General features: G+C 37.4%; 2 long non-coding RNA genes across 2 annotated transcripts; both read left to right on the top strand.

Annotated features, from left to right (window-relative positions):
• Positions 1-9314: 9314 nt before the first annotated feature.
• On the top strand, positions 9315-11282 carry LOC113491202. Its single transcript, XR_003400365.1, has 3 exons — positions 9315-9382; positions 9772-9871; positions 10133-11282. It is a non-coding gene; the product is annotated as an uncharacterized LOC113491202 (long non-coding RNA).
• Positions 11283-12882: 1600 nt separating this feature from the next.
• On the top strand, positions 12883-15532 carry LOC113491203. The gene is made up of 3 exons (XR_003400366.1): positions 12883-12984; positions 13428-13526; positions 14167-15532. It is a non-coding gene; the product is annotated as an uncharacterized LOC113491203 (long non-coding RNA).
• Positions 15533-16115: the final 583 nt, after the last annotated feature.

Raw genomic sequence — 16115 nt, 5'->3', positions numbered from 1 at the left:
CATGTTTATTCTAGGGAGAAAAATCTAAACAAAGCCTCAGCAATCCAACAGAACACATTTTATAGGAACTATAATTATTTAAGGCTTGAAGATAATGCAAAGTGGGATAAACACTGCACGGGTTTAGTAAAGGTACATTATGCCAGATGGAGAGACTATCTTTCTTTAGTAAAATTAATTAATTTCTAGACCAAGGAGTTATGGTTGACATCATCTGTCTGTACTGGATATCTGGAAATTAATATCTGGATATTAATAGTCAAAAATGGAAAACTGGGCATCAGTCTTCAATAAACACAAATATGTGATTAACTGAGAGACAGCCCTGCTTAGTGCTGAATGAAAAAAGTACAGGGTGGTGTAGTTGTCGCTATTGGAGTTCCTGAAGGATGAGTCTTGTGATCACTCTTGAATTTTTCTTCAAGTGACTTGGACACTGAAAGTGAGAGCAAGTTGATGAAATTTGCTGATGAGGAGGAAGAAAGAGCTGAGTCAGCTAGTTGATCACTGAATGACTAAGTCACCATTATTATGCATCAGTTAGAAAGGGAAATGAAAAATCATACGATGCATTTGAATTTGATTCTGTACAGAAAGAGGACGTATTTGTCATTATTCAACACAATGGAGCAGTCACCACCCGGAAAAGGTCAACCAGCCTGGGAGAAGCTCCCTGTTTTGTAAAACTCATCCACCTCAGCTTGGCCATTAAAACTCTTCCCTCAGCCTGGCCACCTCAGGGACATCTGACCATGCAGATTCTCCAGGGATGCATGGGACTAAACTTTCATGGCCAGAACCGATGCCTGTAATATCCTGCTCCTCCCAGCTTGTGATGACTGCCATTCCTCCTGGCAAGGAGAGGGGAAGCAGAGATAACCAAGTTTCTGTAGTTTTATATTGTTCTATGCTTTACTGATTGTTCCTTCACATGGGGCAATAAACATCCCAAATATTTCATATCTATCCAGCTATTTTGTAGTAATTAGTGCATGTGTTTACTTTGTTGTGACCTAAACTGCAACAGTTAGGCTCAGTGTCATAACAGAACTGTTTCTTTTGCCAATAAGAGCCTGACAGGTATGCACAGGAATACCTTAACTACTTTGCTTTATATGGAAATAAATCCAATGATGCAGTAATGAGGAAGAAAGGAATTCTGCAAATTAGGCTGACTACTGTTAGATTTGACAGAGTGCTGAATGGTTTGCAATGCAGGCTTGCACACCTCTGCAGAGGAGAGCAGAACATTTTTCCTGTAGAATCAATTTGCAAGAACAGATCAGAGAGAATTGGAGAGAAATGATACAAAGGGAGACCGAGAGAAGGTGGTGCAGATAAAGAGACAGAAGGAACCAGAATATCACAAAGATGGAAGGAAGAATAGGCTAAAGATAAGCAGGGATAAGGGATATGCAAAGGGGGGGGCAGAAAAAAAGAGAGGGCATGAAGGAAGACAGGCAGACAGGAGGGTGTGCATGAATGCCTGGAGGAGTTGTTGAGAAAAGGCTCATGTGCAGAGCAGAAATAGAGGAATATGCATGATGGATGCACATACTGGGGGAAGGGGGAGAGGCAGTGAATACACACAGCAGGAGGGGGAGGCGGATAGATGGCAAACACGCATATAGGAGTGGTGGGGAGAACTAGTGGATGTACACAGCAGGGAGAGAGCAAGTGAGAGAGACACACAGCAGATGCACACAGCAGGGGGGTAAGATGCATAGAATGGGGTGGGGGAGCAGCATAGGGAAAGTATCAAGAAGCCTTAACAAAATTAAACAATAAAATAACAAGAAATCATAAAATTAATGATTTATCATTTAACACAGGAAATCAAGAGACTTTGAAGAGAATTTTCATATTAATATTAATAGTGCTTGGTTTGGAATAAGACTATGCTTGACTTAATGAATTTCTCTTTGCATTCGTAGTGAAGCAGATGTCTGCTTTCTGTGTCTAACAGGGGACCCAATCCATTGCTTTTTGACAGCAGTAGGACTGTGACTTTTTCAAGGGCGTGTATTTGTCTTCTCAGTGTGGTCTAACCAACCAGCCTTGCTTCTTTGCTATGGTCTCACACAGGTGAGGAAGGTAGGTGGGAAGTGTCATCCCCTAAACTTTGTGAAATCTAACAGCTGTCAGATGCTTCTTGATAACTCTTATGCATGCTTGGGCACTGATCCCATTAATCAGTGCAGCACGTAGTTGAGGGGAGAGTTGTACAGGATACCTGTGTGTGTGGCTTGTACAGGTATCTGGCAAGAGCCCAAAGGCACAGACAGGGTTAGACCACCTTGATGATGAGTGTAAAGCAGCATAAATAACAGATCAGTCAAACAGTATTTTTTTTTTTTTTTTTTTTTTTTCTTTTATTGGATAAAATGATGTGTATCTTTTCCCACTTTCTGTGGAAAATATACAAGAAAGCTCCAACAATTTTTATGAGCATAACATAAACCTCACTGGTATGCATATGGAGGGAACACTGCCATTGGAGTTATTTTGTTATTACAACAAAGTTGGTCCTCTGTGACCAAGCTGCCAATTTAATAGACAATCTATAAGAGTAAAATGGCATGGGAAAAGTGACTCAAAGGGAGACAGTGTCAGCACAGGAAAGGCGTAAAAAAATGAAGGTTGATGAAGCTGTTTCTCAACAAAGCAGGGTTTTCTCAGCAGGAGAGGGAGCTTCCACGTGGACGAAATGAGATGTTGCTGGGAAACTTGGCCTCTCGTGGCTGTTTTTCTGGGTGGAATCACAGAAATGTGCTTAAGATGGGCAGAAGTGTGGGCTATTAGTAAATTCTCTCTCTACTCCAAATGCTTTATGCCCCCTAAAATAATTTATTCCTGTTGGTGTAAGAAAGGCTCTACAGAGTACTGATTGCAGGCTTTCAAAGGGACGGTGTCCAAATTCATGGGACAAAGTGAGTACAGCCAATGCATTCATGCAGGCCTGCGCCTTTGATCAGAACATGGGAACGTGAGGCTTTTGTAGTTTCAGTGAAAAGTAGGAGTATAATGACTGGATTACTCTAAGGTGGAAACATGGTGGAAGATAAGCTCAAAAAGCAGTAAGAGCTCTTATTCATATCACCGTTTTCCTCCCTTCTGAATTGTAAAAGCTCTAAGAGAAATTATTTATTTTCAAGTTTCATTTAACCTCTGCAATATGTTCTGTGGTTGCTGCTGTCTTCCTAGAGCGTAAGGGGCTTCGTGGAGTGCTGTGCATTCTGGCCAAGCAGACTTAGCAAAATGGAGAGGAGGTAGGCAAAATATGTGGGTTTCAAAAGAAAACATATACATCAGAGACTCATGTTAAAATGGCAATACGGTAGGCCATACTGAAAAATTAGGAGGTCCTAGAAGGGTCTGTTTGTCTCTTGCTTAGATTTGGAAGGTTCTCACTGCCTGTTTCCTTCTGCCGTTGTGAAGTCCATGTGTGATTTGACAAGTAATGTGGAAGAGTGGGGAGAGAGAGGCTCCTGCCATGAGGACTTGCCTTTCTGGGTAAGTGGAACTAGAAATGTAGAGAAAAGTGGTGGGACTGATGTACTCAATTAGATTTTAATGCATCTGAAAGGGCAGTTCAGAGACAAGCTGGCTCTTCCACTTCTGTGTGTATTGGCACCTGCTCCAAGGGCCCATTACAGCTCTTGGTGTAAGTGCCGTATGCATTCATTGCCTGTAAACGTACTTCCCTCAGTCTCCTTCTAGCCCAGTCTTGCGAGTTTCCCCTCCTTTCTCTGAACTGGGTGGGTAGGCGGTTTTTGCTTAGACGCTGCTGGAGTGGGTAGAGGTTTGGTCTGAACTGCTCTCATGGCCAACCCCATCTTCAGAGTCTCTGTTCTCTGGTAACATCGGCCCAAGCATTTCTCATCCTGTGCCCTAACGCTGTTTTGAATACAGCATGGCATTGCTAAGTCATTTGAGTAAACAAAACAAATGCTGATGAATAAGAGCTCTCTCTTGCACATATGTGCCACTATGTTTTCGGAGTGCTGGTTGAGGCAGAGGGAGGACCTTGCACCACTCCTGTGGGCTCTGTGCAAAGCTGCCTAAGCTGATGGGAAGATGTGTTTTCAGGCTGGGCCCATTATACATAAAAGACTAAATAATTGCTTTTGGAATGCTAAAAATAGCTAAGATACTCATATTATTGTCTCTTTCCATATTGCCATAATAAGTTTTGTCTCTCTTCTTAGATGTTTTAAATTTCTGTATGATGTTCAAAAGGAAAAATCCTGTTAATCCAGATCTTTGAATAGGACTTGGAAAAAATCTCCCTTGGCATTCTGATAGTTCCATTTTGTAACCAATGTTGGCCTGGGAAAGCAAGGATTATCTTGGGCAATTCAAGTGACAAACTGAATCTTATTATCAGAAAGAAAGAAAAAAAAAAAAAAGAGACTAAAATACAAGAGAATCAGCAAATGGTGGTTGTTTGAAAATCCATTAGATACAGCTTCAGTGGGCCTGTTGTAAAAGCAACAGCTTGGCTGAGAGTTTCAGGAGGTGATAACTCTGTGAAGCAAGCATTGCTGCTAAACAGAACCCATATATGAGAGCTGTGGTTGGGGTAGCATGATTGCTCTGTAATTCTCTGATGAAATCTTTGCTTTTCAATAAGTGTTATTTTAATTTTTTTAAGATATATGTTAATAGCACAATCAGGTGTATTATGAAATATACTCTACTGCATATGTAAGTAACACCTCATGAAAAAAAATGAATCTTGTTTATGAAGTGGCTGCTATGAAGATTTAATTCCAGAGGGACAAGCTTTAGAAATACCTATGAAATACTAAAACCTTTCTGTTTTTCATCAGCTGCTATACTGAAATTAATTTTACAGAATATCAAATTAGATGCTGTTTGTTTAACTACTTGAACTATAGGGGTTACATGCCAGATAAAGAAAAGTGTTTTGAATATAAAATAGTTGAAAATTAAGTCATTTTAAAATGAGAATGAATACTGTGAGAAAAGCTCAGTCCCCTTCAGCTCTGATTAGTGACTGTGTGGTAAAGGGATAGACTTGAATATTAATATGGTTGATATGTCCTATCTTAAATGTAGTCTATAAAAATTAGAATTAGATGTACAGCAGAGATGACATCTGATTCTATCATTTCATAACGTTCTTTTTTTTTTTGGTGGTTTTTTTTTTGAGGGGTGCATGTTGTTTGTTTTGAATGTCAGCATTGGCGATGTTGTGATTTAAATAGTGCTTCATATTCAGAAATAAATTGGAGGACCTTATCTGGATGTTGATTGCAATTTTGCTGATCTTTTTGTTCAGGACCATGTAGTTAGCAGACACCGTAGTCTCTTTTCCTGTCAACAAGCAGAAGAAAAACCACTGAATTCTCACATGTGATGAAAGACTGGAAGAAAGAGACAGAAGAAGAGAGCAGAAAGTAAAATGGCAGGTAGGGGAAGTGAGTATTGAAATGCAGCTGAATTTCTGTGCATTTATGCAGCACAAACTGGGACTTAAGCAGCAACGTGACAAAAATGTCAATTATGACCATATCACTGCTATGTAACTAAAAGGAAAGACTTGCTCAGCTCCTATGTTTGTTGATATATAGCAATATATTGTTATGCACAGTGTCTTGATTTCAGTTATGTTACTGAAGCTGAGTTTAGGTAACATCATAATTGCAAATATATTACAAAGAAAGAAAAAATAAAAAGTTTATATATGCTTTCAGACCTATCTCACCACCCACGTCTTACCTGATAGTTGAAAGTGGTTAGAACATATGATGTGATTTTTTACAGTTTTTTAATACTACATTCTTATTAGGTTTTTTTGGTGTATATTCAGATCAGTTAATGATACAAAATGCACAAAATGTTTGATTTTTTTTTTTTTTTTTTTTTTTCATAACAACAAGATATTCAGTGAAACAGTAAGGTAATAAATTCCAAATGTTTGAAAGAATTCTTCCAGAGGACTACTGTGGTATAATACTGAAAATCAATCAAATGAATAAAATGTGATGTAGTGGGAATAGTTAACAGCTTTTCAACGTTTGAAAAGGGAAACATAGTTCTAATTTACTATTTTTTGTCAAGTTCTTTATCAGATGGGCTTAAGAAAAAGCTTGAGAAAGTATACCTAGATGACTTTCTATACAAGGGCAGGCTGAACAGGCTGGAACTTTTAAGCATAGAAGAGGTATGTATGTGGGAAGTGCTATGGTAGACGTGAATATAAAAAAGATTGTTGCAGAGGGTATAAGTAGGGACTAGCTGTTCATCATCTTTCATAAGAACGAGGGGAATCCAGTGTAATTATGAGCTGGTAAGCTTAGACAGGGGAAAAATCAAACCACCATTTTTTTCACCTGAACTACAGAATTTAAACTGTGGAATGCATCTTATTGCTGGTTTTGGAAGGTCAAAAGTACAAATTGATTTTAAAAGAGACTGGAAAATCAATAGCTGACTGATGAATAGCTATTAAAGACAATGATGTGGGTGCAGCCTGTGACTTGGGAGCTATTATCCTTGTTTATTAATGACGGATACTTTGCATGTTCTTTGATGCTAGCAGCTATGGAGATGGGCTACATACTAGATGAACAGATGTTCTGATCTGCAGTTGCATTTTCTAGATTCTTAATGTATATGGCTATATGTACAAAAATCCTTGCTTTAATCTTTTTTTCCAGAGCCTACGAAAGATCAGAAAATCACTTGCTGTAGTGTATCCCCATAAGATAGTTTGCATGAAATATAGATTGATGTGTGGTTTGTTGATACCTGTTTCTACTTGATAAAGTTGCATTGCAATATCAAGACCAAAGGTGATAGTGTTTTGCTGCTGAAACAGTTCTTGCTCTGAAAAATACCTTAAGATGATGAGGAAAAATGTTTTGAAAGTCAGCTTTCTGTATCTTAAGGGGCACTTACATTAAAGTTTCTAGTGGCGATTAGGCTCCCTTTACATTCTGCCTAGCTACTGTTGATTGCATTACTGAGTCGTGACTTCATGAACCTCTGGAAGTGTTATAATGTATATACTCTTGGTGCATGACATGTGGTAGAAAGCAGAATCTTTCTATATGCCAGTTCAGGACTGAGGAAATAAATGCACTGTGCAGTTTTGAGTAATTACTTGCACTCTCTTCATGCATCTAGATCTCTGCAATTTATTTAAACATAACTCTCTGGTTGCCTCAAACACTTCAGCTTTCCTGTTCAAAATTCTTTGGCAGAAGGATGCTTTCTCTTCTCTTGCAAGTGTTTAGTTGCTTGTCAACTTATCCAACCTGTCATTTTCTGAGAGCCTTGTTGGGCAGCAGTCAGAAGGGAAGCCTGTAGTTTGGGAGCCTTCTGCACATTGAGCTCCGAATGAAAGAAAGGTCCAGTTTATATCCATTGTGTTATATTTTTAACTAATAAATCTTTGCCTTGAATAAAATATTTATGAAATTATTTTAAAAATGCATCTATTTAAGTGTAAAACGTAAAAATGTTCATCAGGTAATTCATATATAGATTCAAGCACAACAGTCTTTGAAAAAGTATGTATTATAAAGCGTAAGTATTATCTAGTGTAGAAGCAGTAAATGAAAACTGATTCTTAGAATATGAGTCTGACCCTTCAGAAGAATGTATCTATTTGTGAAATGGTGGTGAATTTATACTTCTGAAGAATCTAAAAGCTGAAGGACTCACCTGTTGGGTATGTGTAATAAATAATACAGTTGTCTGCTACATATGACTGAAGGTTAGCAGTACAGCCAGAGATTGTGGTTTAGTCCATTTGTATCAGCACAACAGGCTTATACTCAATTTTCAGCACATTCTTGTATTTCAGTGGCTTCTGAACTGAACAGATGCCTGGTTTGCTGAATAGTGATGGACCCCAGGACACTTTTGTGCGCTTAGGCCTAATCAAGAAGTGTAAGTGGAATGTAGAATGTTTCTAGAAGAGTGAAATATGTTACTGTTTTGATAGATCTCAAATTCAACTTGTTTTTAGCATAGCAGTGTGTTTTTGCTTGTGCAGTCTGTTTTGACTTGTAGAGTTTTATGATTGTGTAATGACTTTCCTGTATGCCTTTCATTTTAAAAAGAAAAACAAATTGAAAACCCGAAAGAGAAAGAACAAGTCTTGCATAAGTATTAATAGTTAAAAAGAACTTAAAGGTTAAAAAGGAAAATGTAGATAAAAGATGGACCAGTTAGGATGTTTAAATAAAATTAAGTCATTTCATATATGATAAAGAAGATACCTACTGTCTAGCAAGCACAGTCTGAAGAAGACATAGTAACTAATAACTTATCTGTACCTGGGTTATTAGGATAAATCTTCAGATAAAGATACGTGTATAATGGAAGCTCTAGAAGCTACAAATCTGAGGTGATAAATGATTCAAAGTGCAACACATTAGCTTAGATTTTAATGTTTGTAAAACATGTGAAACAATACATCTATATGCCAAAGTCATATTATCATAAACGTATTTGCCGAAATATGAGACATAAATTGCACTTAAATTAGTAATCTGTGATGGTATGCTTGAATGTATTTTTGTGATTAAATGTGAACAATTGCTCCTTTAAGGTAAAGGTCTGTGTATGTGTGATTAATCAGATTGAAATGACAGGGTGGACAGCTCATGCCATGCCTAGTTATCAGAATGATTGATTTTAGTTGATGCTGCTGGATGAAAAAATATCTGTTAATAACTACAGCTGCAAAACTCCTGATGTCACTGATAGCACAAATCACTTCTCACATTCTGTATTATCTGACTCATTTGCAGATACGAAGCATAAAAACTGATCCGTTGGAATGCAAAATTACAATGTACAGATTTATGCAAGAGGGATGACTGCAAAGTGTGTTGCATGAATAGTGTAAGAAGCTGAAAATTGCTGCTGTTGTAGCTGTCACTGACACATTATTTTCTTTAGTATGTGTGGAGTTCTTGCTGTCAGGCTTTTATCCTGCAGATTGTTTGCACTGTACCTCTCTTCCTGCTTAAAATAGAAAATCGGTTACTGAACCTGGATGCTGTCAAGTGTTCTTAGACTAGTTCTTAACTAACTTAGTTGATTTTCACTTTCTGATGAAAGAACATTTGGTTGTTTATTGCAGGATCTGAACAAACGTGTTGTTCCAAAATCAACAAATAAGATTACAAATTGTGTTGCATTGACAGAATTGTTTACCATAGGCATACTGCTTGCCATGTAATATTTATCAGTTTAGTTGGTATGTTTTTATTTTGAAAGATATGGAGTTTATCTTCCTCAAATATTGTGTCTTACAGACCTCAGAGGAGGAGGGGCAAAACAATCTTACACGTTTGGTAGGCTTGTGCTGTTCCTGCATTCTGCCTGTTTACTCCTGTGTGTAAGTCTGCCCTGTCCATTTGTACTGGTTCATTTTTTCTCCCCTTTCCTGTCTGTTCAAGGTACTTAGCACCCAAAGGTGAAATAAGCTTCATTTTTTTTTTTTTTTTTTTCCCAGCCTGTCATGTTCATCAACTGCAGAATGAACACAGGTCTGAGAGAAATGCAAATCCTTTTGTGTCAGTGTTAACTGCTTCTCCCCCTCCCCTAGTACTTCACTGCTTGTTATTCTAAATCTAGTCCCTTATCCAGCCTTTCTCCACTAGCTTTTCAACCACCATTCCTCACTGGCCCAAAGCAGCGTATTTCATATGCCTTCAAACACAGAAATCTTTGCAGGTTTTTATAGTCCCTAGTCCTCCCAGAATTCATAAATTCATCTGTTTTCAGGGAGCATGTACAGTGGTGGTCCAAAATGCTGGGATTCTTGCTTTCTTGGAATGACAAAACTGTCCTGTCCTCTTTCAGGCTTCTCCTTTCTGCTTTGTAGGTAAGTTCAACTTCAAAAATATTAATGTAAAAAAACCCCAGACTTGTTGAATGTTTATGCTATTTCAGTGTGCTGCTGTTTAATCATAGCTGGTATTCTGCAGAAGACCAGAGTGTGGTCATAGTGATACCGGTTAGTCTTAACATTTTCTGTATGTAAATGATACGGAGAAAATGTTAAGTTACAGGAAAACAGAGGTGATTCTTGTTTAGTTAGATATTAAAGCATTACTCTCATTATTGTTTGTTCTTATTTCTCTAGAGGACCTGTGCTTGATTATGATTCCACTGCAGTAAGTGACTCTATAAATCACAGAAAGATCAAGTCCTTGCCTGAAGATGTGCATATAAAGATACCCCATACAGCAGCATGCCCTGAAGAGCTTGATGGTAATTTCATAGGCGCCAAAAATATTAACATGATTTCGGATAGACTGGCATGTTTCTGAAGTCTTGTATTTCAAGATTAAAACTTTAAAATATTTATTTTATTTAATTTAATTCAATTTAATTTGATTTAATTTTTCCTGTGATTCTCCCAGGAATAACTGATGCAGAAACAAAAGACTTGTCTGCCTTTCAGATCTGCAAAATTTTGAACTTTGAATGGAAGGATAACATCGTATATGTGAATATGACTTCATATAGTAATTTTCATCACTGAAGAATTTTTTATAGACATTAATAACATAACCCTCAACAACATCTCTGTGGATATTGCCCTTTTATATGCAGAGAAGGGATGTATGGGAATTCTGTGTTAGATACTTCTATCAAAGGAATGGAAATCTGAGGATGAATTCTTGTAACTATTGCAATTTACTTAGGAATTTACTTGAGGAATCATCCCTTAATCTAAGTCATAATATTTTAAGTAACAAACTTTTTAATATTCAGAATGAACTCAGTTACCATCTAAGCAGATAATAATTTTGAGATGCTTTTGGCTACAGATACCCATAAATCACCTTCCCTCACTTTCCTTTCATACAAATAATGTACATTGCGCTAAGGTGCAAATACACTTTTGTCTTTTGTTCAAGCAAAAGAGTAAGTGTTGACTTTCAGTGTGCTCATGTGTATTCCTGAGTTCACTGTTTGATTTGTTTGTGGATATGGCAGTGAAAATATGTTTAAAATACTGCTGGCTGTTTTTATGTGCAAGAATACCAGCCATGAAGGAATCTAAACAAGGAGGAGAAGGAAGAGGCAGGAGTTTTTGGCCACACTCTTACTGACATCAGTACGCCATTGCTTTGGCCGTAAGATTGAGTGAAGATACACTACCTAAGGAATTTTAGATAGAAGGTCACAGTTTGATAGTGAGTACAGGGCATATATACACATCTGTTTCATTTCACATCCGCCCTGTCTCCAGGCAGAACTGCAGGACTCTTCATGTATAAATAAATAACCTGATGTAAAACAGATTATGTTTCTTGGATATCAGTCACTGGTAAACACCATGTTTCTATTCACGATGCAAGAATACTAAATGGAAACTCATGAAGATTTCAGATTGCCATTATATTTAGAGTCCCGGGGCTTACTGCTGAGAATTATTGGATGTCTTTGCTTCTGAATATGGGCTGAAAGCTGCAGTGGGATACTCATTCCTACCTTGCCTCTCAGACTTTCAAATCAGCATTAATCTTCGTTCCTACATCCCTACCTCTGAATCACTGTAAATAATGCAAAATGCTACCAGATCTTTACCAGTTGGGCTCAGTAAGGAAACAAAATCCCAAACCCAACCTTTCCTGATTCCATATCTGGCAAATGGTTTGGACTGAAGCATTCTGGGTATTGTGTGATTACAGGGGGGAGAAGAGGGGAAAAATATGACAAAAAAAGCTTGAAGTGTTGGAGTGCCTTCTAGTAGCTGCACAATGAAAGGGCAATTATTTCATTCCCTTTCCTTCTACCTGACCATCAGTTCTTTTTCTGTTAGCAGTCACACATCCCCCATTTTCAGGTGCAAATAATACATCTCTCCATATGTTTGTGTCAAGAGGCAGGGTTGGTTCAACCCAGGATGGTTGCCATCTTTCTGTGGCAGTGACTCCAGATTTCTTTGCAGTCTGTTCATATGCTTCCCTCACCAGCCCCTATTCTCCACTGGCCAAAACAAAGGTGAGAGATTGTTTATAAAATTCAGGAATTCTGTCTTGGAGACTATCTGTTTTAAAAGAAGCCACTGAGAACGCTTGGGTGTTCTGAGTGTAGACTGATATTTTTCAATGTAAATGCAGCTGCTGTTTTATTCCTTATGAATTTTGGGTTATTAAAATAAATTCCAGGCACGTTTCAATCTTTTATTCTTTTCCATTCTGTTTATTCTTAGAGGAAATATAGTCAAAGTATATAGATTTTTATTTTCCTTATTTAGTATATCAACAGATTAGCTTGTGATCCTTTTTAATGAAATATCAGGATAAGAAGAAACTCAAAGCTTGTTAAATATTCTTTGGTTTTAAACATTGTTGGCAGTAGGGAATGCATGAAGCTGGATGGATATTTGTTACCTTTCTCCTTCTTAACATAATTGCTCTTATTTTAGGGCTGCATTTTTTTAGTTCTGTAGCATCCTCATTTAATGACGGAAGGACGATTGCAAACAAAAGAGTAGCCCAGCCATGGAACAGTGTCAGCAGAGCCAAAACCAACTCAGCCAAAATGGCAAATAAGAGGGGTACAGAGCACTTCATTAACCTGTTTTTGTCCAGGTACCCTGGGAGTGGGCCTAAGGAGGTTATCTAACTAAGTCAGCCAAACTTGGTGTAGCCAGCTCTATCCTTAATGAGCTTTAATGTGGACCAGTAGAATTCAGACTGACCAAAATTCAGATGCCTGTTGAGGGATGATTATTTTCAACTGCAGTACAAGGGGTATGATGTTTTCATTTAATTTAAGTCCTGTTTTAATTCCATTTTGAGTTACAGCCACAAAAAATTCATTACAAGAACTTGTGTTTTCTGCAGTAATGTTCTACTTCATGTAACATCATGATTAGAAGACCATGGGCTTCATGACATTGGGCCTCCTGAATTTTCTGAGAAGATTGTTTCAGTGGGAGAGAAAGCTTACTATTTTGTTATTAGTTTCTATTACAGAGTAAATAATTTCCATGTAAGTAATTTGGCTTACCACAAAAATGTACATCGTTTTCAAATGTAGAAGTCAGAAGCTTATTTTTACTACTTCTGTGAAACAGTCATCTAGGAGAAAGCCATTTATGAATTGAGAAATGGAGGTAAAGGCTTTTTAGAGGAATATTCAGCCAATTTTGATTCTCTTAAATTATCTTAGGTATTTTAAAGGTTTTTTTTTCCAGTGGATTCATATTTCAGAGAGTATTTTTGACAATCTATTTTATGCTTCATTGACCACAAGGTTTGAAATTTTAGTCTGTATTGGCACAGTAGTGCCAAATTTGTAGTGATAAATGGACAACTTTTTTACTTTAAATAGATCTCTGTTGTTTAATTTGAGATCTGGGGTTTTTTTTGGGTTTTGGGGTTTTTTTGGTTCATTAGTTCTGCTATTTTTCTGTCTAGGAAAAAGTGATCAAAAAAGACAAGGGGATCAAGGTGGAATATCACTTTAGACTTGTCCATATAAAGAAAAAGAAGAAGAAATGGATTGTCCAGGGAAGGGTAAATATACTCATACCGTGTTCATTTTGCTTTAATAAATTTTATCATTTTCTGACTTTGTTGTTTTAGTGACAAATGAAAGACCGTATTTTTCATGGTGATATTTTTTTCTATACTAACATTATTACTCTTGGGGAATGTATTTAAAATGCATAACCATGATTCATAATTGGGTAGTATGCTTGCTAATGCTATTTTCATTAGCAAAGATTTTAGGTGTATCATGAATTAAATTTCTTGAATTTCAACAGAGTCATAGTGTTGCTAAATTGTAACCTCCTGTACTAAAAGCAGTAATATCTCCTGTCACTGTTTAAGTGTGTAGTACTGTGCAATTACAAGGAGGAGGAAGCTGAAGAGGAGATTGAGCACTGAGCAATTGCTTCTATTTTAGCATGTACGCTATTCTTAATTGATTTTACAACAAACTACGTTTCATCATAAATGAATGAGCCCCGAATCCAAAGAGTTAGTCATGTTTTTTGCCTGCTTTGACAGAAAGTTACATTTTATATTACTCATGTAATATTTTTCTGATCTCAGTCTATAAAATTGTGTAGAAATTTTTTCATATTTTCCTCACCCTAAATCTCTCCTCATGTCCTAATTTCAAAACTGAAATATTTTTAATAAATTCTAGCAAACAAACAAAATCTTCAGAAGAGAGCACCACCCTTCTGGAAGACGTGGATAGGCTGGAAGAGTGGGCTAACCAGAACCTTATGAAGTTCTACAAGGACAAGTGTAAAGTCTTGCACCTGGAAAACATAATCCAGGACTACAGCACAGACTGGGATCTACCTGGCTGGACAGCAGCTCTGTGGAAAGGGACCTGGGGGTCCTGGCGGACAACAAGCTCAATCTGAGTGAACAGTGTGCTGCTGCAGCCTAGAAAGCCAACAGTCTGCTGGGCTTCATCAGCAAGGGCATCACCAGCAGAGATAAAGAAGTCATTATCCCACTCAGTGCTCGTCAGGCCACACTTGCAATACTGTGTTCAGTTTTGGTCCCCACTATACAAAAAAGATGTGGATGGGCTGGAGAGAGTCCAGAGGAGGGACACAAAGATGACCAAAGGACTGTGAAGCCCACCACATGAGGAAAGGCTGAGAGAATTTGGTTTGTTGAGTCTTGAGAAGAGAAGGCTTAGGGAAGACCTTATCATTATGTTCCAGTATTTAAAGGGTGGCTACAAAGAAGATGGAGACTCCCTTTTTACAAGGAGTCATGTGGAAAAGATAAGGTGTACAAGTTAGTCCTGAGGAGATTCCATTTGGACACAAGAGGAAAGTTTTTCACAGTGAGAGCAATCAGCCACTGGAATAATCTCATCAGGGAAGTGGTGGATTCCCCAACTCCGGATACTTCAGGCTACAGTAGCTGAAGCAGCCCCATGACAAGGAGTTGGTTAAATTTCTCATCCATTTTTTAATTTTTTTCTTTTTATTTAAAGCTCACTGTCCTCCAAAGACTTCAAACTCCTATTCAAGGATGTGACACCACTTTGTATTTATAGACTACATAAATTTAATTCTCTAAGATTTAGTATACACCTGAAGTATCTATTGATCAGCAAAACCATCTGTTTCACACAGTGGATTGAGATTATTCAGTGGCTGCCTGAAAAATGTTATGTAGGCAAGTATAAGAATCATAGAATACCAGGTTGGAAGGGACTTCAAGGATGATCTGGTCCAACCTTTCTTGTCAAAAGCATGGCCTAGACAAGATGGCCCAGCACCCTGTCCAGCTGAATCTTAAGTGCCCAATGTTGGGGAATCCACCGCTTCCCTGGGGTGATTATTCCAATGGCTAATTGCTCTCATTGTGAAAAACTCTTGTCTCCAAATGGAATTTCTCCAGGAGTAACTTGTACCCATTTTCCCTTGTTTTTCCCATGTGACTCCTTGTAAAAAGTGCTCTATTTTTGTTACATTTCAGTTTCCTTTCACAGTGGTTTAAAAAATCTGGTTGTTTCTAGAAATGCTAGACTGTTACTTTATAATACAAACAGAAGATCTTTTGGTTAAGAAAAGATGACATGTTTCAACTGGCACATATTTATGTGCATATGTGTGTCTATATATGTATACATACATATTCATATTCATATGTATGCATGTATTCAATAGATGTATGAACTCAATATATCACGTGTATATATACATATTCATATATGTAAAATACAGTTTTATGTAATACTTATAACAGGAATAAGTGATAAATATAATACTTATATCATGAACTGTGATAATAAAAATATCCTCCAAACTGAACAGAGATTCCAGAATGGCCAGGTGAATTTTTGTCTTTAAAATTCAGGTGGAAGAGCTACCATTTTACCCTTTTCTTTATTGTTACAGTTTCAGTAAAGCTGTTTTCCCTTAAAAGGAAGAATAAGGAGAAAATAAAAGTAATTCAACACAAGACCTTCTCTTTGGGATTTTTTGACAGGGCTCACTGTTGTACTTCAGCAGGCCTGTGGATTTGAGATGTTGGTTTGTGTTCTGAGGTGTGCTTACCACAGTAAGCTATTGAAATTGTAAAATACTTCTAATATTATTTAGACTTGAGATCACTGTCCCACTC

Source organism: Athene cunicularia, assembly GCF_003259725.1.
Source record: "Athene cunicularia isolate RWA chromosome 1 unlocalized genomic scaffold, athCun1 chr1_part2, whole genome shotgun sequence".
NCBI classification, from domain to species: Eukaryota; Metazoa; Chordata; class Aves; order Strigiformes; family Strigidae; genus Athene; species Athene cunicularia.
This window is presented reverse-complemented; position numbering and strand designations above follow the sequence as displayed.